Source organism: Rhododendron vialii, chromosome 5a (genome assembly GCF_030253575.1).
Source record: "Rhododendron vialii isolate Sample 1 chromosome 5a, ASM3025357v1".
NCBI classification, from domain to species: domain Eukaryota; kingdom Viridiplantae; phylum Streptophyta; class Magnoliopsida; order Ericales; family Ericaceae; genus Rhododendron; species Rhododendron vialii.
In genome coordinates this window covers 16,652,195-16,673,601 of record NC_080561.1, presented here as the reverse complement: position 1 = coordinate 16,673,601, position 21,407 = coordinate 16,652,195, and positions in this window count along the sequence as shown.

Below are 21,407 nucleotides of genomic sequence, written 5' to 3'. Positions count from 1 at the left end.
ATGGCCACGTCTTCTTCTCCGTGCATGATTTTCAGCAGCAGGGAATTGTCTTCGGAGTGTGGACGAATACTGGAATCCCCGTGGATGATAAGAGTCCCAGAATCCAATCCTAGGATGAGTTTCTGATGCAGCGTAGAGGGTACCCCCATAACGTCAAAACGGTGCAGCCATGGTCTCCCCAGTAAGAGGTTGAACGAAGCAGGTATGTCTAGTACACAGAATTCCATGGTGGTCTTGAACTTCCCAGTTACCAGTTCCAGGTTGATTGTTCCCAGGACATCACGCCGCGTGTTATCATAAGCACGGACACCCAGAGTCGATGGCGCAAAGTCCTTACTTTTGAGGCCCAGGCAGTAAGCGGTGCGGAGAGGGCACACATTGATGGCCGAACCATTGTCTATGAGTATTGCGGGGACCCACTTTCCCAGGCATTTCATGGTCACGTGGAGAGGCTTATTATGATCGGTTCCTTCAGGCGGGAGGTCTTTCTCGGTGAAGGACAAGGTGTGTTGGGTAAGGTTTGGGGTTATGAGGACGATGAGGGCTTCTGGGGCTATGTCAGAAGGGACCTCAAGCTTGGAGAGAGAGTTGACAAGCCTTCGGCGATGCACGCGAGAAGCTGCCAACACTCCCCACATGGATATGCGGGCAGGGTTTCATGAAGTTGCTGGATGATGGGGTCAGCGTTGGTATTTAAGTTTTGGTGGTGAGAGGCATTTGGGTTTGAGCTGACAAATGGATTAAGGTGGGTGGGCAAGCTAGGTTGACGTGGAAGGTTATTGGAATTTGAGGAGTTATTTTGTGGAGCTGGCGAGACAGAGGTGGGGTTGGCGAGATTCTCGGGAATGCGAGGGTTACTCTGTTGAAGGGGGGCTGCTCAGGACGAGCTCCCTTGCTGGAGGTTGGCGGGCTGGTATACCCTACCGCTTCTGGTAAGATTACTGACTACCTTGGGGACGGATTCCCACCGAAGATCGTCCCAGAAATCGGAGAGATCAGTATTGGCCTTGCGTTTTCCCTTGTCGAGCTTTGTCTTCTCCAGGGTGTTATTCAAGAGTTCCATCTCCAGGGTATCCCATATGTTCTCTTCTTCCAAAGAGTTCCAGAAGTTGTCGTTGTTACCGTTGTTGACTTGCAGAGAGCCTTCATCCAACATAGCCTTGTTGATGGTTAGCTCTTCGCCGTCGACCCATACGTTTACCATTTCAGCCCTACCCCAAAGGTCTTCAGGATCCAGCACACAGATATGGGGTTCGTCAGGGATCTTAACAACCGGTTGTGGGAAGAATTCATTAATAATGTACTCCTGCGGGCAGAAGACATGATCCAAGGTACGGGCGAGGGCGTTAGAATCCCTGACAATATTGATTATGGCTGAAGTGGAGAGTCCGGAGAATAAGCGGGGGTTCATCAGATCAGGGCCCTGTCCCTCTTCCTGCTCCCAGAATAAGTACACCAAAGATGTTTCGTCAAGAGGGTCTGACTCGTTTATCCAGAGCCACCCACCGAGCTCTGGGTCCCATTCGTCAAACTCCTCGACTGGTTCAGGCTCCAAGAATAGAGTAAACAGGGAATATCCATCAAATGGGTCAGCCATCATCTCATCCTAGACTTGTCTCCACTCACCACGTTCCAATTCTTCGACTTGCTGAGCATTAACTGACACGGGTCACACTCCGCTGACAATGGCTCGTTGTTCCACTGCAAGGAAATCACTTGCCAGGTCCTCCCACCTTCTTTGAAAATCCCACTCCACCGTTTCAAGTGCACAGATGGCATCCTCGGCCAGAATCTCGACAATTGGCTTGGGTTCGGTGATAGGGATGATGTGAAGGCTTGGGTTGAAGGGGTGGCTTAGGGAAATGTGGTTTGTGCGGGCATTTGAATGTTTTGGGAGTGGGTTGGAGACGGTATTGGGCTTATGGTGAGGCATAAGAAGGGTCTTGTTGTCTATGAGGTCTTGAATGGCGTGGCGAAGGCGAAAGTAGTTGTCGGTTAGGTGGCCAGGATTTTGGTGATAGGCGCAGAAGGCGTTGGGGTTGTGAGAGGCGGAGAGCTTTTGTGGCAGTGGGGTGGGAGCAAGCGGTTTGAGGAGATCACTTTCGACCAACTTTTCAAACACCGCAGAGAGAGGTGCTGAAAATTGGGTGAACACACGGGGTTGGGACCGAGGTTGACTGGTTTGGGTTACAATCTGGCTGACGGGTTCGGCTTGGGCCGTGTTTGAGGAGGTGTTTGGGAGTTGGGTGTAATTGGAGTTTTCGAACAGCGTGCTGCTGCTACCGGAGTAGACCTTCTTGGCTTTGGGAGGAGGTTCAGGTTTGTCGAGGATTCCCAGTTGAACTGCTTCTTCGACGGCCAAGCCAGTGTCGAAGAATGTTTTAAAATCAGAGCAGGCCTGAGCCATCACCACATGCCTTGCAAGGTTGGGCTGAAGATTCCGGACAATCATCCGAATTTGATCTCTATCGGTCGGCCTATCCTTCATCTGTGCTGCCTTAGATCTCCACCTTTTCACAAAGTCTGCGAAGGCTTCCTTGGCTTCCATCTTTGTGGATTCGAGTTCCCGAGTGGTAATCTCCAGTTGGATATTGTAATCATATTGCGCCACGAAAGCCGCACATATGTCTTCCCATGAGCGTTTCTTTCTTTCATCCAACAAAGTGAACCAGTAAAGAGCATGTCCCACCAAGGTCTGGGAGAACATCTAGGCCATGGCGTCCCTTTCTACTCCCCACATAGACAGTGCTCCGATGTACCCAGTCAAATGCGCTTTCGGATCCCCAGTCCCGTCGAATTTAGCAAAGTCGATTGGTCTAAACTTCTCTGGAAGCTTCGCATTGGGAAAAAGGCGAAGCTTGTTGATGTCAAAACCTGTCGAGGCAATCTTCTCGTTTCTCGCAACAGACTGTTCTAACTGGGTGATCTTTGCCAAGACCGCTGCCATCTCGGTGTTCTGTGGGGCTTCCATTTCGAGGATTGGCCGCTCTGGGTTGGGATTCAGGTTTAGATTAGGGTTTGGGTTAGGAATTGGGATTAGGTTCGGATTTGGATTGGGGTTTGGATTTGGATTAGGATTTGGATTAGGGTTTGGATTTGGGTTGGGGTTTGGATTTGGATTAGGGTTCGGATTTGGGTTTGGATTTGGATTTGGGTTTGGATTTGGATTAGGGTTTGGATTTGGGAGTCGTCGGGCAACCCCGGTTATCATCATCTTGAGTTGGGCGATTTGGTTGTCGGTACGTTCGCTCAGACGTTGAATAGCTTGCGTGACTTGCCCCATTTCTCCATTTGGGATTTCCTGGTTCGGTTCTGGGTTTGGATTAGGATTGGGATGCAGATTTGGATTTGGGTTTGGATCGCCTTCGTTAGGATTTGGATTGCCTCCATTAAGGTTGAGGTTTGGGATTAGGTTTGGGTTTGGATTGTCTCCGTTTGGGTTGAGGTTTCTGATTAGCAGGTCCATTTCCGCCCTTGAATCCGATGCACTGGCGGGGTCTGCCCGAAGTTGGAGCCGTTCCAATCTCTGCCCCAAGGGTCTGGTCTAGGAGGGTATGATATTCTTCTTCCTTGGCCCAATTGCTCAAAACTGATAGCAAACCAAAAACCATGCTCAGATTTGGTCCCTGCTTACATTTTATGAAATTTGTGCATAATTCTTTGGAAAACGTGTGCGTCACCATCACCATCATCGACTCTGATTTTTGAAAAATGATTGAATATCTGTTATGAGAGGTTGCCTTGATCCTCGGATTTTTAGGGTGTATCCTCATTTAGGAAGCGTCGTTCCCCAAAAGATGCTAAAATAAGTTAAGTATTCGGCTAGTATTTCATCAAGGAATTGACCATCGGTTTGGAATGACTTGGGGTGAACAACGTGATACGATAACCGAAGTGGCGTAAGCAACACATTTGCTTTTAGCCTGGGCGGTGTCGGTATCATGATGTTCTGTTTCCGTGTCATTCCTCCCTTTGGTTAATTCTCCGACCGAACAACTAGTCAAGGACTTAACAAATCCTAGTTTCCCTTAGGTTTTCGCTTGAGGATTCATACGGTTAACAACACGTACAAGGGTGCGTGACTCTTCATCGGGTCTCGGCAACCTCCCAAAGACCGCGCGAGCAAGTCTCGAGAACCGTGGCTGACAGCATGATGACGTGAGATGAAATGCAGCATATAGACAGGATATAGCACATAATCCTACCCTGAAGGCTCCTGTCCTAATTTGGAATGTTCTATGGCTTGCTAAGCATGTACAAAGGCCGGTTTTGGCTTGAAATGGGTTCTCCGGACTAGAGTCAAAGTATACCTCCCACTATTGAGCGTACACCCAATAATGGTACGAACGGTAGAGATGACTCATCACGGTCGAGGGTTGCTGAGCGTTCCGGGATTCCCCATCACCGGCAAGCCGGGCAGGATTGCCGAAACACAACAGCGGGGCTGTAGAAGATATATACACAAGAAATAGACAATGAAACAAAATCAATTTGAAAATCCCACAAACATTTTTCAAGCTTGGCTCACAAGTTTAATTAAACCATTTCCCCAGCAGAGTCGCCACTGTGGGCTACCACAGCCTCGGGTGAGATCGGGGCGGCCCGAAAAACACATACCGCTCCATCGAATCGATTTAAAAAACTTGAAGAGTCGCCACCCGGATTTATGGTTCGCCACCCGAGAAACCGTTTTTGATTTGAAAATTGATTGATTTGAATTGAAAACCAGAGATCATTCGAGAGTTCGGAAGCCATGTTACGAGGGGGGAAGGGTTTTATGGCACCCCTCTCGCCCGACGCGATGTCGGTCTCTACTAAACATTTGTGGGATTTTTCAAAGGGATTTTGTTTCATTAAGCATGTAGCAGGTATCCACAAGTATAGCAAATAGAAGGTGTATGCTGGTGCTTGTGTACAAGGAGTGATGAAAATGATGATGGACACATGCATGATGGCAAAGCTGTGTAAACTGCCACTGGATCAACTCTCGAGCGCTCAAGAGAACTCTCGAGCGCTTGGGAGTGTTACTGACCAAATCCTGCAGAGTTTGCTAGTCACAAATAGGATGCCAAATAACAGTGTATGCTGGTGCACGTGTCTAGGGGGGTGATTATGTGATGAAAGACAGCAAGATAACAGGAAATGAAACACTGCTCACTGGCTTCACTCTCGAGTGCTTGGGAGTATCTGAACCCCCACCTGCACTTTCTGTTAGTATTGACAAGACATAATATAAAGACTTGCAAAATGAAATACTATTAAACTGACCACTGGCTCAGCAGAGGACTTGAAAGACTGAGATAGGACCTCAAGTTTTCAAGTCATGTATCCTTGCCATTACACGAACAGATTTATAATTTTAAAAGTGCGAATGTACACATCTATGCATGCAGGAGCTCAGAAAACACAGAAAACTGGGAAAGTGAAATGCAATGACATGCATGCACTCCCGAGCGCTTGGGAATGGCTTCAGCGCTTGGGAGTGAGCTTCATGCCAGTTTACTTTCAAACGGAAAAATGGCACTGCTTCACCATACAAACACTCTTATCTAAGCTTTTAACAAGAGAAGATCTTATTTTTTTAACTTAGGAAAGCTTTGTTCTTACTTGAAATTCGTAAGAAACATTTCTGTTTTAGGAAAAATGATCTTCTGTGTTTGCGTGCCAGAATAAAACCATTTTGTTTAAAAGTGCATCTAACCCCAGCCTACTGCTTACCAAAATGCCATGCATGGGACTGGAAACAGTCCCGAGCGCTTAGGATCACTCTGGAGCGCTCTAGAGTGTTTCCAGTGGGGGTTTTGGGAAAACATTATTCATGGACTCTTTGCTCTTGATTTTTCACTAAGGTCTCCCAACCATGCACCAGTATTAAGGATTGAGACAGGCTGAGAGACACCCCCCCCAGAAGGGAGAACAGCCTCTTGATTTGAACCAAGGATAGAAACGTTTCTACCTTTGCTTGACACTTTGCTCCTTGGATGGTTGTGAAAGGTGAATGTAGAGATCAGAAACTAAGGGTACTCTGGATTTCTTGCCCTTTTCCTTGATGATTTTGGAAAAGACTTTTGAAGTTGGGAAAGAAGTTTTGGTTTTTTTTGAGACTTTTTCCTTTTGAACAAGAAAGAGAGAAGAGGAGGAATTTTTAGAGAGAGAAAAATCCCCCCTCTCTTTGCTGAAAGACAAGGTATATATAGAGGATATAACCCATGGTTTTTGAAAATCAAGTGATTTTGAAATAAATCCTTTTTTTTTAAAGAAAGAAATCTTCAGCTGATCTCTTCTCTGACTGAGGTTGAGTGTTGACTCATCTCAGCCGGTTCAAGGGGAATGCAATGATGGCTTGCATGGATAGTGGGAATCTTCTTCACCCATTGGGCACTAGGAGAGGTCTCGAGCGCTCGAGAGTGGTCGCGAGCGCTTGGGACTTCACTCTAGAGCGCTTGAGAGTGAGCCAGGCCAGTGGTTTTTGGAAAACAGTTTGGAGCGCTTGGGACTGCTTCAAAGCGCTTGGGAATGATTTTGGCCATTTCCTTTAAGGGGCAACGTCTCAATTGGTACATGGCTTGTTTTGATCCATATTCATCATCGGGGAGCCTCAGGGCCACAAATTAAGGAAATTTGACAAGTCCAAATTGGGGTGTCTACACCTCGCTGATCCAAGGACTTAGGAGAACTGGTAACATGCAACATCGGGATGCATGATTCGTCATCGGGCCAAGGCAACGTTGAACGAACATGAGACAGACTCAACAATAGACATCCTAAAAGCCGCCTTAGCATGCTCCTACGCGAGACGGTATGAATGTATGTACAGGCATGCGATAGGGAAAGCAGTAACACATAGACAGTATATAGACACACGGAAAATAATGAAATTTTGGGCATTAAAGGGCCAAAACTCGAAATTCTCCTAAATAGGGGAAACCGACACTTTTGTAAGACCATATAGATGTACAATGACCTGTATGAATCGACAAATCTGGGAAAAACATCTCAAGGCAAGAAATAAACCGGAAAACGCTAAAAATGCCTCAAAAACGGATATAAGACGCCAAAGATGATAAATTTTAGTCCCGAACTGAAACCGACACCTCGACACAGTCACATTAGATCAATATGACAGATACGGCATGAGAAAACTTGGCAAAAGTGTAGACACCCCAATTTGACTTCGCGATCGTTTTACTTTGTTCTTCGGTTTCTTGATTCCCCGATGATGAATCAGGTCGAAACAGTCTCGAGAACTTGGAATGGCTTGAGTTTGGCATGTGAGGAACCCATCCTTAGCCCTAAAACCTTTAATCAGAACCTGGACCTTGGTTTGAATGTCGCGTGACAAACTAGGACCCTCGCGCGATGGTCTGTCTGCCAGGTGGTGGTCAAAGTCAAAGCTTTGACCTTTGACCCTCGCGGGGTTGGCTGGACCCTCGCGCGATGCTCTCACTTCATCATGCGATGGTCAACACCTGTCATTTTCACCCAGATTGCGTGGTAGTCAGGGGGCTACAGGCCTATGTGACCCCGTTTTCTCGGCTGAACAGCGCTCTGGGGGGGCTCCCCTTGCACCACCTCACCCCCCATTCTCCCATCACCTTTGCCACCCACTCCTCCACCAAGCAATTGTAACCAGCATTGTTGGCTGGTTACAAGGCCTTGGTTAGCCATCCACTAACCCCCTTTTCCTATAAATACCCCCCTCATGCTTCCTTGCAAAGGGTTACCAATCTCTCTCTAAGAAAGAAGAAGGCAAACTCAAGCACAAACATTTCACACCATTCACTCCCACACAATCACCCTCCAAATCTCACCATCTCATCATTCAAGCCATCTCCAAGACACTCAAGCAAAGGTATAATATCTTTCTGCTCACTGTTCAAACCCCTGAGGGGGGCTGGCAGGGTCAAGGCTGGTAATCGATACCAGTTCTGGCCCTAAAGCTAGCAGGGTTTCAAGAGCTGTTAACTGGGAAACCCTCGCGCGATGGTCCCGTATACTCGCGCGACAATTCTGTCTGCGTGAGATTGGACCACGTGGGGAAGGGACCCTGGTCTTTATGTTTATTATTGTGTTTGTAGTCTTTTAAAAGTCTTTTAAGGAGCTTTAGCTCACTGCTTTGCTGTTTTGCATGTTGAATATCATTGTTTGGCTTAGTTTATAGCACCTCTTGGTTTGGAATGCTCTTGGGATGCTCCTGAACATGTCTCAGAGCCCTAAGTATGCAAAGCAATTCCTGGAAGTCCAGTCTGAACAATCGCGCGGCTGTCTCACTTTGTCGCGCGATGGTTCTTTGTCTTCCAGGGACTGCCCTTGCATGAGCAGCTTGGCCTTGGCCTCCGTTTAGACACCCCCACTGTTTAGGGGTTGCGTTTATATAATATTTCCGTCTGTTTGTTGTAATATTGTTTACTTTCAAGTACCTATAAACTGCTTGGTTTGCACTTGGGTGAGCACTGGTCCTTCCAGAGCCCAGAAGGGGATGAAATTCAAACCATTGGTGAAGCATCAATACTCGCGCGAGTATATGGTTATGTCGCGCAATGGTTTGCTTGCATGCGGATGAACTCACGCATGCAAGCTGGCTGTTTGTTTGTGCCAAAATCATACACAGCGCTGCCTTGATGTATGATTGATGTTTCGAACTTCATTCCATTTATTACTTGTCATCTCATTCATCCATGCTATCTATCACATCTTGCAAACTGTTACAGTTTTAATCCCTTAAACTGTTCCCCCGCCCTAAATGGCTAAAGAATTGACTAATCAAAGCAGAATCGCAAACAAACATTTTTCGCAAATGCCTAAGTAGAGACCGATCTCCGGATTGGGCGAGAGGGGTGCCATAAAACCCTTCCCCTCTCGTAACCTGGCTCCCGAACCCAGTTATGGTTATGACGGACTGGTTCCTTAACTTTTTCAAATCAATCAGCGCAGCAAGTGCTTCGAAATACGGTTCCTTGGGTGTCGGACCTTCAAAACCTGAGTGGCGACTCTGTATTTTGCGAGCGCTCGCTTTCCCCGCACGCGCTCCCTCGACCCGGGCCCCTTGCCTCGCGTCTCGGAATCCGAAAATTCCGAAAATGGGCACCGCATGCCCACAGTGGCGACTCTGCTGGGGAAAGAACCAATATTGGTCTATGTTTAGATTTCAATACACTTGAAGAACGATCCCACAAAAGTTTGTCAAAACGGTGAGCTTCGCGCTGCCGAAGGTTGGAATGGTGATTTAACGGGACCTCGTGTCCGGCCAATCCAATCTGGGACTTTTCCGATCATTCTCTCGTGTGGTTTCTTCTAAGCATTGACTAAATAAAGTGAGCCAAATTTGAAAAGGGCGTTTGCGAATTTGCGATTCTATTTTCATTAATCAACTTCTTTAGCATCTTCATTTGCATCGATGTGGGATAAGCCCCGTTGGATCGTTTTGGCAATTCGGCACGGTTTATCGGAGCTCGGGGACCCCGAATGACCAACAACCTTCGACGATGATGAGTCATTCTACCGTTTGACTGTTGCTCTGCGATTACGCGGGCAGCGGGAGGTATATCTTGGCTCTAGTCCGAGGAACCCGTTACAAGCCAAAACCAGCCTTTGCATATACAAAGCATTAGAACTCTCCAAACTAGGACAGGTACCTACAGGTTAAGATCTACTTGCATCTAACCCCCATATACTGTCTACGTGTTACTGCTTTCCCTATCGCATGCGCTGTGCATACATACCGTTTTGCGTAGGGGCATGTTTAGGGCGGCTTCTAGGTTGTCTCTCTTTCGAGTCTGTCTTATGTTTATTAGGACGCTGCTAGGTCCGATGAAGAGTCATGCATCTTCGCGGTGCATGTTGTCAGATTTTCAAAAGTCCTAGGATCAACAAGACTTTGGGAAATCAAAACTTTCTAAGTCTTTGTCTATGTCCCGATTGAAGTATCAAACAGAAAACAAGGAACGACGAAGAGAATGCCGTGATGCTCACACCACCCTGGTTATTGTGCGCAGCATATACACCGCTCGGGCTATGGCACTGTGTTGCCTACGCCGCCCCGGTTAAGGTGTCACGTCATTCACCCCGAGTTATTCCAAGTTCAAAGTTGAAACTTCAAGAACGGAAAAGTCAGAGGCTTAGGCTACTTTTGACATCTATTAGTATTGTTCGATTCAAACGAGGATACGCTCTCAAAAAGAAATCCGAGGATTTTGGCAGTGTCCGAGCGTCATGAGACAGACTCGTCTGTAGTCTTAGAGTCTAAGGGCGACACTGACGACGATGGCTGCATTATCACTTTAAAGTCTTTTGCTTAGAGTAAGGTTGCTGCAGGGCCCTTATCGAACCTTTTCTTACAGCAAAGCAAAGCAGAATTCTGAACCATTGCGCCGCCAAGGAAAGTATCGAGGCAGAAAGCCAAACCCACTTGGGAACGTCTGCATCAGAGTTCTGTTCAAAGGCTAGTCAGGTTGCAAGCTCAGCCAGTCACAACGGAAGACTCTCCGGGCTCCCTTTTGGCCGCCTTACGATCAGGATCACCGTCAGTCATCCAGGAAATTGGGTCTCCGGCATCGCCAACCTCCCCGTCCTCGTCAAGCTCATCCGGGACCTCCATTATGGCAGATCATCCGCAACCACTGAGTCTCGAAACCATGCTCATGAACATCCAGAACAGCATCGCCACCATGCAGCAAAGGGGTGCTCAGACTGACGCAAACCTCACTAGGCTCAATGATCTTATCAACACTCGTCTTCCGCCAGCTGCGGAAGTGGGAGGCGAGGTCGATGAGGATGACCATGCGGAACCAATCTTTGTTGAAGACCCTAACCATGCGGGGCGGATCATAATTCAGCCCAACCCGAGAGAGGCTCACCCGGAGGCTGCGAATCTGAATCTCGCTGTGGCAAGGCCCGTTCTGGATCCTAACATGACTGCTCTCATGGCAAAGATCGTCAAGCTGGAGGAATCTGTGTCCAAGTCTGAAAAGATCAGTGCCGGGGGAATTGATTTAGATCGCCTTTGCTTGTATCCCAATGCTAAGCTCCCCGACAAGTTCAAAATGCCTGATCTCGCCAAGTTTGATGGGAGTGGCGACCCGAAGACTCATCTCTATGGCTACCATGCCGCCATGAAACTCTTGGCTGTTGAACCCGAGGCCATGTCCCAGCTGTTCCCTCAGACTCTCTCGGGACCCGCTTTTCACTGGTTTTTGTCGCTCGACATCGCTAAAAGGAGGACGTGGGAGGATATCGGTGCTGCGTTTATTTCACAGTATAGTTACAACTCCTAGCTCAAGATGACAACCCGAGAGCTTGAGTCCATGAAAATGGAAGCTAAGGAATCCTTTGCGGATTTTGTCAAAAGATGGAGGACGAAGGCTGCTCAGATGACCGATCGCCCGAGTGAGAGAGATCAGCTCCGAATCATCTCTCGCAATCTTCAGCCTGATTATGCTAGGCATTTGGTTCTTGTCCAAGCCTCCTCGAACTTTGATACTTTCTTCGAATCTGGAATGGCCATCGAGGATGCGCTACAAAGCAGGATTCTGTCAAGAGGGGAGTCTTCTAACCCTTCGAAACCAAAGCCTCGGGTCTACTCAGGAAACACCAATGCGTTGTTTGGCAGTGGGACATCTTCCAACACAGCAACTAGCGGCACTAATGCTTCCTCTTCCAATACAACCAATCGCGTCGCTGAGATTAACCAGGTGCAAACCCCACAAAATAACCGGCCCCGCGGTCAGTCCCGCAGTTTCTCCGCGTTTGAAGCTCCACTGTCATCTGTCATGGAGAAGTTAATCCAGTCAGGGCATCTGAAACCCCTTGACCCGACTCCTCTGCCTAAGAACCCTTCACCCAACTTCAAAGCTAACCTTTATTGTGCCTACCACCAAGGGGTTGGACATCTTACGGACTCCTGTTTCCGTTTCCGACATGCGATCCAGGATCTCATAGATGAAGGAACTCTCCACGCTCCACCTCCACCAACCCAAAAACCAAACATCCTCTCCAACTCCCTGCCAAAGCACAATGCTGCTCCCCGCATCAACCAAATATCCATCAGCTCCACTTATATCAACCCTAGCTCCACTATATTCAACCCCACTGACCATATAACCTCAACAAACCAACCCAGGCCGGTCGTGCCCATCCTTTCTCAGCCCGAAGCCGAGATTTTCTACATCCATCTTGAAGAAGGACAGTCGTCCAATCCCGATGTGCCTCTCGCACGCCTGCAAAATGGAACGTTTGTGTTCAATGCCTCCATCAGCGAACTGTTTCACCAGTCCATTCCTTCCGTGCATCTCAACTCTGCTTCTTCCTTGGACAGCCCGTATTTCGATGTGACGGATCCAAACTCCTCTCCGAATTTGATAAGCCGCTTTAGGTCTGCTGTCCCTTTTCTACCGGAACGGCAGGTTGATATGCAAGCAGTAGGATGGGCTATCGCCGATAATGATGATTATGCAGCCCCCATAATCAATGAATGGACGGAGCTAGAGTTAGACGGTTTCCCCCAGAACCCCGAATATGTCCCATTTAACCATGCTTGGTATGACGCCTGGATGGCTAATTATGAGGCAGGCATGCTTGACCCTTTGGATGGATTCTCTTTGAACATGCTTTTTCAACAGCCTGAACCCGTTCTGCCTGAGGAGGAGTACTATTGGGATCCCGAGCCCGCGTGGCAGTTTCCATTAGAGTTCGACCTTAATCCTCTTCAAGGATATGCTCTGCCCGATCACGAGATTCAATTCATAGAGGAGGGTCTCGTTCAGGAGGAAACTCGCGTCTTGGGGGAATGCTTTCTCCCTTCTACTCTTGACAGGCTGGTTGGCTCTGTAACTAACACTGAGTACGACCCTACATTCTACATCATTAGCGAAGAACTCTCGCGCCCCGCACTGCCTTATCCGACCGAGAAAGATCACAGCATTATGGTTACGGACCTTGTTCCGCCAGCAGACCTCTGGGATGTTGATGAGGTGGTTAATATCCAAGTTGGGTCCGAGGTCTGGACTATCAACTGCTCTCTTGCCGATGGGGGACTCTGGGACGTCCCATTCATTGCTAACACGGAGCCCATTGGGGAGGCTGTAGCTGTTAAGGAGCCAGATTTCTGGGAATCGCTGCGTGGAACGATTTAGCTCAAGACCTCGATCTAGGCATGGAAGCACCTATAGCCCCACTGCCTTCTGACAAAGGAAAACGCAAATTGGGGGAGGTCCCTGCTGATCTTTGGGATGACCGTCAAGACCTTCAAGCGATACCCTCTTTAGAGAACGTTCTCAACGTTACGAGGAGTGGACGAATTTTTCAGCCTTCCAATCTTCAAGCTGGGAGCTCGTCCAATTCTTCTAACAAAAGGAACGAACCTTTTGCATTCTCAAGGTCCGCACCGTTTGAGGCACCTCCTAGCTCCCCGAATGATGACATGATTCAGAGGCAGCTGGAGCGGATTCCTGCTGCTATATCACTCTGGGGACTAATCTGTTCCTCCCGCGAGCATCGTCAGAAGTTTTGCCATACTCTCTCTCGCCTTGAGATCCAACCCGATGTCACGCCTGAAGCCATGATATCCATAATTCTCCCGCCTACTTCGAAGCACACCGTGGTCTTCACTGACAAGGATCTACCGATCGAAGGGGTTGATCACAATTGCCCCTTGCACATCACTGTTAAGTGTAAGGGACTCTGGATTCCAACTGTTTTGATCGACAACGGATCGGCGATCAATGTTTGCCCGTTGAGAGTGGCTTACCGCTTGGGACTAGCCAAGAAAGACTTTGCACCTTCCAATCTGGCTGTTAAGGCATACGACAGCACTCGTCGCGTGGTCGAAGGCACGCTCGTGCTCAAACTTGACGCTGAGGGATTTGAGATGGATGTTGAGTTCCATGTGGTCGACATCCCCGCCACCTTTAATCTTCTGCTGGGAAGGCCGTGGCTTCACCGATCTGACATCATGGCTGTACCGTCTACTCTTCACCAAAAGGTTATGTTGGGACTGCCTACTGGAACTTTGACTATTTGCGGGGACTCGGGCATTCGCCCGCTTAAGGAAGATGGCACGCCTGTTTTGGGGATTGCGCACGGCGAGGAAGACGTTGATCTCGGGGGTTTCTCTTTCGACACTTCTGGTTCGATTTTGACTATCAACGTGGATGGGGACTTCATCATAAGCTCTGTCGCCTTGGACATCATGAGGAGGATGTCCTATTTACCTGGTCTTGGTCTTGGGATTCACCAACAAGGGATCCCGGAGTTCCCTGCCTTTCCTTCCTACGAGGGCCGCCTTGGTTTGGGGTACTCTTCCTCTACCAAGGATGCCAAAAGAAGGAAATGCACGGGAAAACCTCGATCTCTCTATGGTGAACCCGACAGCTACTTTGTGCGTGAAGTGGAGAATGACGTCTACACCGGACAGCCTGAGCCTTTTATCGATTCAGTCACTGGGGAATTGCTGCCTGGGTTTGAGGTTTTCGCTGATGACACTTGGTCCTCCAGTGATGAAGCGCCAGCAAGGGCTGAGTTCAAAAGGAAGCTTAGCCAGCCTAAGCTGAAGACTGATTGGCTGATGTCTTTTGATCAAGGGAGCTTAGAGCAGCTGTTTTATGAGTTCTCCCAAGTGGGTTTGGCCAAGGAAGCTGAAGAGGCCGAGGTGTTCATGCTCGGTTCCGACGACCTCGAGGATCCTCTCTCCCTCATCACAGAAGCAAAGGGTAGCCTTAAAAATTGCATTTTCAAACCACGCCTTACTTGCATTGATGATGTATCAGAGTTTGACACTGAGTCTGTTGAGTCGTCTGAGTCTAAGTCTAGCTCTGAGTCGGAATTTGTGCCTCTTGGCCTTCCACGTCATGGCTTTTACTTTGAGTTTGATTCCCTTGTACTTGGCGACCCTGCAGGGTCTTATGAAATGAAGGAATTCTCTTCTGACTACTTGAATGATCTTTATATAAACTGTGTCGACCCCGACGATGAAGGGATAGATTTCGATAGGGACATTCCCCAGGAAATCCGTGCCCTCATCGAGAGGGAAGACGAAAAGCATGCTCAGCCGTTAAAAGAAGAAATAGTTTTAATAAACTTGAAAGACGAGAATGATCCCCGAATAGTTCAGGTGGGCTCCACTTTATCTCCAGAGGAACATCATGATTTCAAAGAGCTGCTCTCAGAATTCAGTGACATCTTCGCGTGGTCTCATCAAGACATGCCCGGCATCGACCCAGAAATAGTGGAGCATCGAATCCCCTTGCTACCAAATGCCAAACCTGTGAAACAGAAGTTGAGGCAGATGAGGCCAGATTGGGTGCAGAGGATCAAGGAAGAGGTCACTAAGTAGATCGACGCCGGTTTTCTCATGGTTTCTCAATACCCTACGTGGGTTGCCAACATTGTTCCAGTTCCTAAAAAGAATGGGCAAATTCGAGTGTGCGTGGACTTCAGGGATTTGAACAAGGCAAGCCCCAAGGACGATTTTCCCCTGCCTCATATCGATGTACTGGTTGATAATACGGCGGGCCATGCCCTACTTTCGTTCATGGATGGTTTCTCCGGATATAACCAGATTCTTATGGCGCCAGAAGACCGTGAGAAGACAACTTTCATCACCGAATGGGGGACTTATTGTTACTTGGTCATGCCGTTTGGTTTGAAAAATGCTGGTCCCACCTACCAGAGAGCCGCTACGACCATTCTGCACGACATGATGCACAAAGAAGTTGAGGTCTACGTGGACGACATGATTGCTAAGTCAAAAACTCGGGAAGGGCATGTTCCTGTATTGAGGAAGTTTTTCGAGAGGCTCCGAAAGTTCCGCATGCGTCTCAATCCACAGAAATGCACCTTTGGGGTCACAGCAGGTAAGATGCTCAGTTTCATGATCACTTCGCGTGGGATTGAGGTCGATCCATCCAAGATCAAAGCGGTGCTTGAAATGAAGCCACCAGAGACTGAAAAGGGAGTGCGAAGCTTTTTGGGGAAGGTTCAGTTCATCAGCGATTCATCGCCAAGTTAACCTTAACTTGCGAGCCGATGTTTCGTCTACTCAAGAAGGACACCCCGTTCGTATGGTCGGACAGATGTCAGGCTGCCTTCATGTCCATTCAGAGCTATCTGCAAAACCCGCCTGTCTTGATGCCACCGGTACCCGGAAAGCCCTTGATTCTATACTTATCTGTGAGTTCTACATCCATGGGATGCTTGCTAGCTCAAGAGGGTGACCAGGGAGTTGAGAAGGCCGTTTATTACTTAAGTAAGAAAATGGTTGGGTCTGAAGAGCGCTACACCGCCTTGCAGAAAACGTGTTGGGCTTTGGTTTGGGCTTCTAAGAAGTTGAGACACTACATGCTGGCTTACCCAGTGAAATTGATTTCTCGAATGGATCCACTCAAGTATCTGTTTGAGAAACCGGCTCTCACTGGTAAGTTAGCACGCTGGTTGCTCCTTCTGGCAGAATTCGACCTCGAATACGTCACGAGGAAGTCGGTAAAGGGGCGAGCCATCGCTGAGTTTTTTGGCTGATCACCCTGTGGATGGACCGGAAGATGCAGATTTCGTGTTCCCAGATGAGGAGGTGCTAACAGTTGTCGAGGACGTCTGGACTCTGTACTTCGATGGGGCGGCCAATCAGAAAGGATTTGGGATCGGGGTCTTGCTAGTCGCCCCTGATGGTTCTCATATTCCGCTTGCATTCAAGCTTAACTTCGATGTTACAAACAACCAAGCTGAATATGAGGCCTGTATCGTGGGTATGGAGGCTGCACTCATGCTCGGCGTTGAACGACTCGAAGTCATCGGGGACTCCAATCTCGTTGTATCTCAAGCCAATGGGGACTGGAAGGTGCGTGAAGAGGGGTTGAAACCTTATCATCAAGATTTGGAGGGACTAATTCCTCGCTTTAACAAAGTGACTTTCACCCATATCACCCGTTTGAAGAACCAGTTTGCCGATGCCCTTGCAACCTTGGCTTCCATGGTCGAACTACCCTTCGGAGTCAAACTCCGCCCAGTCTTAATTGAACAACGGGACCGCCCCGCTTATCAATACGTCAACGCCATCGATGATGTCAATGATGGCCTACCCTGGTACCATGACATATGGAATTTCGTCGAGAATGGCACGTATCCGGCTGAGGCCTCCAAGAAAGATCAGACTGCATTGCGGAGGATAGCCGCCAAGTACATCATTTGTGGGGGAAAGTTATATAGGAGGTCTCATTGCGGAATGCACAAGCTCTGTGTCAACGGGACCGAGGCCGTCAGAATCATGGAAGAGATCCACGAGGGGGTCTGTGGCCCTCACATGAGCGGCGTCATGCTGGCTAGGAAAATCTTGCGCCAGGGTTATTTCTGGTCTACCTTGGAATCTCAGTGTGTAGATTATGTGCGGCGATGTCACAAATGCCAAATTCATGCTAATCTAATGCATGTTCCACCCTCTAACCTATTTGGCATGGCTTCGCCTTGGCCTTTCTCTGTATGGGGTATCGACGTCATCGGCATGGTTAGACCGTCCGCATCAAATGGTCATAGGTTCATCCTCGTGGCCATAGATTATTTTACCAAATGGGTGGAGGCCGAATCTTATAAAAGCCTAACGGCAGTTCAAGTCGCTCACTTCATCAGGAAAAACATCATCTACCGATATGGGGTTCCACAAGCGTTCGTATCAGACAATGGGAGTCATTTCAAAGGCAGGGTCCTGGAGCTCTTCAAAGAATTCAAGATCCAAGTCCATCACTCAACGGTCTATCGTCCCCAAACAAATGGTGCGGTTGAAGCGGCCAACAAAAATGTCGAGACAATCATCAAGAAGTTTGCAGAGTCCGCCAGGGACTGGCACGAGCAACTGCCTTTAGCTCTTTGGGGTTATCGAACGTCGATTCGAACATCAACGGGGGCAACCCCCTATTCCTTGGTCTACGGGATGGAAGCAATTCTCCCTATAGAGCTTGAGGTGCCATCTTTGAGGATTATGGTAGAATCGGAACTCTCGGAATCTGAATGGCTCAGTGGGAGATTCGTTGAACTCATGCTTTTTGATGAAAGGAGGCTTCGGGCCCTGTATCATGTTCAGGGGTATCAGCGGAGAATTGCCCGGGCGTTCAACAAAAAAGTGAAGTCTAGAGACTTGGTCGAAGGGGACATGGTTACGAAAGAGATTCGGGCACCAGTTTTTGACCCCCGCGGCAAATTTCGACCCAAGCGTTCCGGACCTAACATCATCAAGACCATCCTTTCTGGGGGAGCGGCTCAGCTCATTGATCTTGACGGCAACGAATTCAGCTCTCTAGTTAACCTGGATCAACTCAAACGACACTATCCCTGAGAGAAGCTCGTTGGGCCGAAAACCACAAGGGTGGGCGGTTCCAAGCAAAAATTAGAGCAAGCCTGCTAGACCGAAAACCCGAGAAGGCGGTCTAGGCAAAAATAAATAGGCATCAATCAAAGCTTGCTAGGCTGAAAACCCGAAGTGGCAGCACTAGGCAAAATTTAGAGCGTAAAAGGAGAGTTAAAATACTCGAGTGAACCTTGGCCTGAACTACGTGCTGACCTGATTCCCTGAAAAGGGATACGTAGGCAATCTCTCCGTGAGATTCGGTCACAATCCTTCAACTTGATCCACGGTTTCCCATTACCAGGAGTTGACCCGATACTTGGGTGACACGGCGGTTCAACACTTGGATCAAAAGGGGAAAACTCTCGAACCTTCATTTTTATTCAAATTATAACTTCTATTACACAGGCTGAGCAGTCTTAAAAAGATTAAAGCATAAAAACAGAATAAAGTGCTCGAGGCCTTAACAGGCTCACGGTTTATTCTAGGTCATCAGGATTCGTCAGAAGTCAATTGTTGTTTTGCCTGCTTGCGATTTCCCTTCTTAGCCATGTTTGATATCGGTGCGTAAGTTCCGTACTAAAGTCTGGGTCAGCTCCTCCGAGTTGCCGCAGGCCCCAGTCGTGCTCATACCCTCTCAGATTCTGGGCAGTGAAAGCAAGGACTTGGAAATCTTCAGTCCCAGCTCGGTGGAGTCCTTGGCTCATTCCTAGCTGACGAAGGATGCGTCCGGGGATGTAGAATGTGAAAGCGGTCAGCCCAGCTATCACTACTCTCTCGAATCCTGCAGAACTCAGGGCCATGTCTGGAATGTTTAAAGCTTCATGCTGCCATGTGATCTCGTTCGGCAGCATTTCCCTCATAAATGCGCACCATTGATACACGGACATTTCCGGATAGATCATACCCTGCTGGTGCATTCGGCCGGGCAGATGAGGCCAGTTTGCTTCCGGTACTGTGAGCAATCCCAATTTGTCAGATAACCAGAGCTGCATGAGTGGAAAAACAAGTGAGAAGTTACATAACAGCTTGAGAGAAAAGACAAGTAAGAAGCTTCGATATAGCCTTAGCTGAGAGATGAGGTAAAAACAGAACGTGTGAAAGCCGGAAAAAGGTGAGCTGAGTGAGAACTAAGCTAACCTGCAGTAGTAGTGGACTACCGCCGAACACGTCTGTTTGGCCGGAAGAAACCAAATCCAAACCTATGAGTGTCTCTGCCAGAACCAGTGGCACCACATTTCTTCGGGCGCCCATTTGAGCGGCGATGCTCACCAGCATGGGGTTGACTCGCCCATTTGGAGATACCAGTAAATAAGCAGCCAACACGCCGATCGCCAGGGCAAATCGACGTCGAGCCTGCACGGCTATATTCTCTACGTCACCTTCTGGCCCATACCACTCCATTAGGCGCATGATGTTGATTTGCCCGCCAGTTAGCAAACTTTCAGCCGCTCCCCGGGTGATACCAAGACTTGACTGTAGGAGCTTTGGCATGCTTTTCCTATAAGGCGGCACGACAATCACGCTCGAGGCGACTCCTTGGAGGTATGCTTGGAATTCCTCCACGGTTGGGCACAGCTCGTTAACCCTAAACCTGAACACGTGAACCTCTGGGTCCCAGAATTGTAGGGCTGCCCTCAGAAACTCTGGACGGACCCTCACATTGTGAAGGAAACGGAATGCGGCCAGCCCGTGAAACCGGAATGACAACCAATCTCCAGCAACAAAGGCCGTGAGCCAAGGGCTAATCAAGGCCGGAAGATTATTTGCCATTCTGCTTCCTCGTGGGACTTTCAAACTATGGGAGGAATGCCTTTCATTTGCAGAATATTGGCCTCTTTATAGGCAGAATGCATAGAGTGTCGTCCCTTCCCAGTACAAACATCCATGCCATGTGGCGTTTTCTTCTCCAAAGTGAGGGCATCTCTGCACTGCCCCCCCTGAAGTACTCTGAGCAGTTAAAGGTTGATGACGAGGCTTGGACATCCAAAAATCTGAGATGGTCTAAATAAGGTGGCCTGGCACGGCCCAACCATTGCGCGATGGTCTCAGTCCATCGCGCGAGTGAGAACCATCCACTCCATCGCGCGACATTCTCACTCCCTCGCGCGATGGTTCAGTCTGCATTTTGACAGATTTCACCAGCTACTGTCCAATTTTGGTCGCGTCCTATTCCAAGGGTACTTTTGCAACTTTTGTGGTTCCGACAAGTCAATGTGAGCATATGCAACCATATCCAAGCATCGGATTCGAGATATCACGTTTAACGAGGTTTTTGAACCCTCGATGGCTCGTTTCAAGGCCAAATGTGTGTTTCGGAAGGTCGAAATTCATTCCGGAGGGTCGTGTCTTTTTCTCTCAGGCCGTACAGGTCATGGTGACCTATTGTGACTGTACGGAGGTGTCAGTTTCAGTCCGGGACATAATAGAGTCATGTTTTCCCATCTCGTGTCCCTTTTGTGTCCTTCGTAAGGATTTTGGGCAATTTTGCGTTTCGGGAGGTATTCCTCGAGTCCGTCGGCTCTCTTGAGTCATTTTGTGTATACATGACCTCACGAAAGTGTTCTTTTTATCCAAGTTAGAATATTCTAGGTTTTGGCTTTTAAATGTCCAATATTCCATTCCCTCGTATCCTGACCGTATCCTGGGGTACATTTTCGTTTTTCTCCGAGATTAGTTCTATCCGTACGTATGTGTGCGTTTGTGAACAGTCTCGGTACATTATCAATGCAAGCATGGTATTAGTGGCAAGCGTTTATTTATTCTAAGATCATTACAAGAGTAAAATGAACTGAAAATGCAAATTTTATAGCTAATCCATAGCTATCCATGTCAAAACAAGGAATACTACTATGCATGCGGCGCTTCGGCCAGTCAAAAGTCATCATGTCAGCTCGGGCACACTCGCCCATCAAATCAAAAAGGCTCACAGGCCCCAAGAACATGTATCAAGTATCAACTAAGGCACTCCGGCCTTCCATCTATCTACGCGGGCACGCAGGCCCAAAAGCAAAAATCAAAGATGTGGAAAGACAAATGAGGCTTCTTAGTAGCCCTCATTCCTCCCCGAACTAGTCACCAT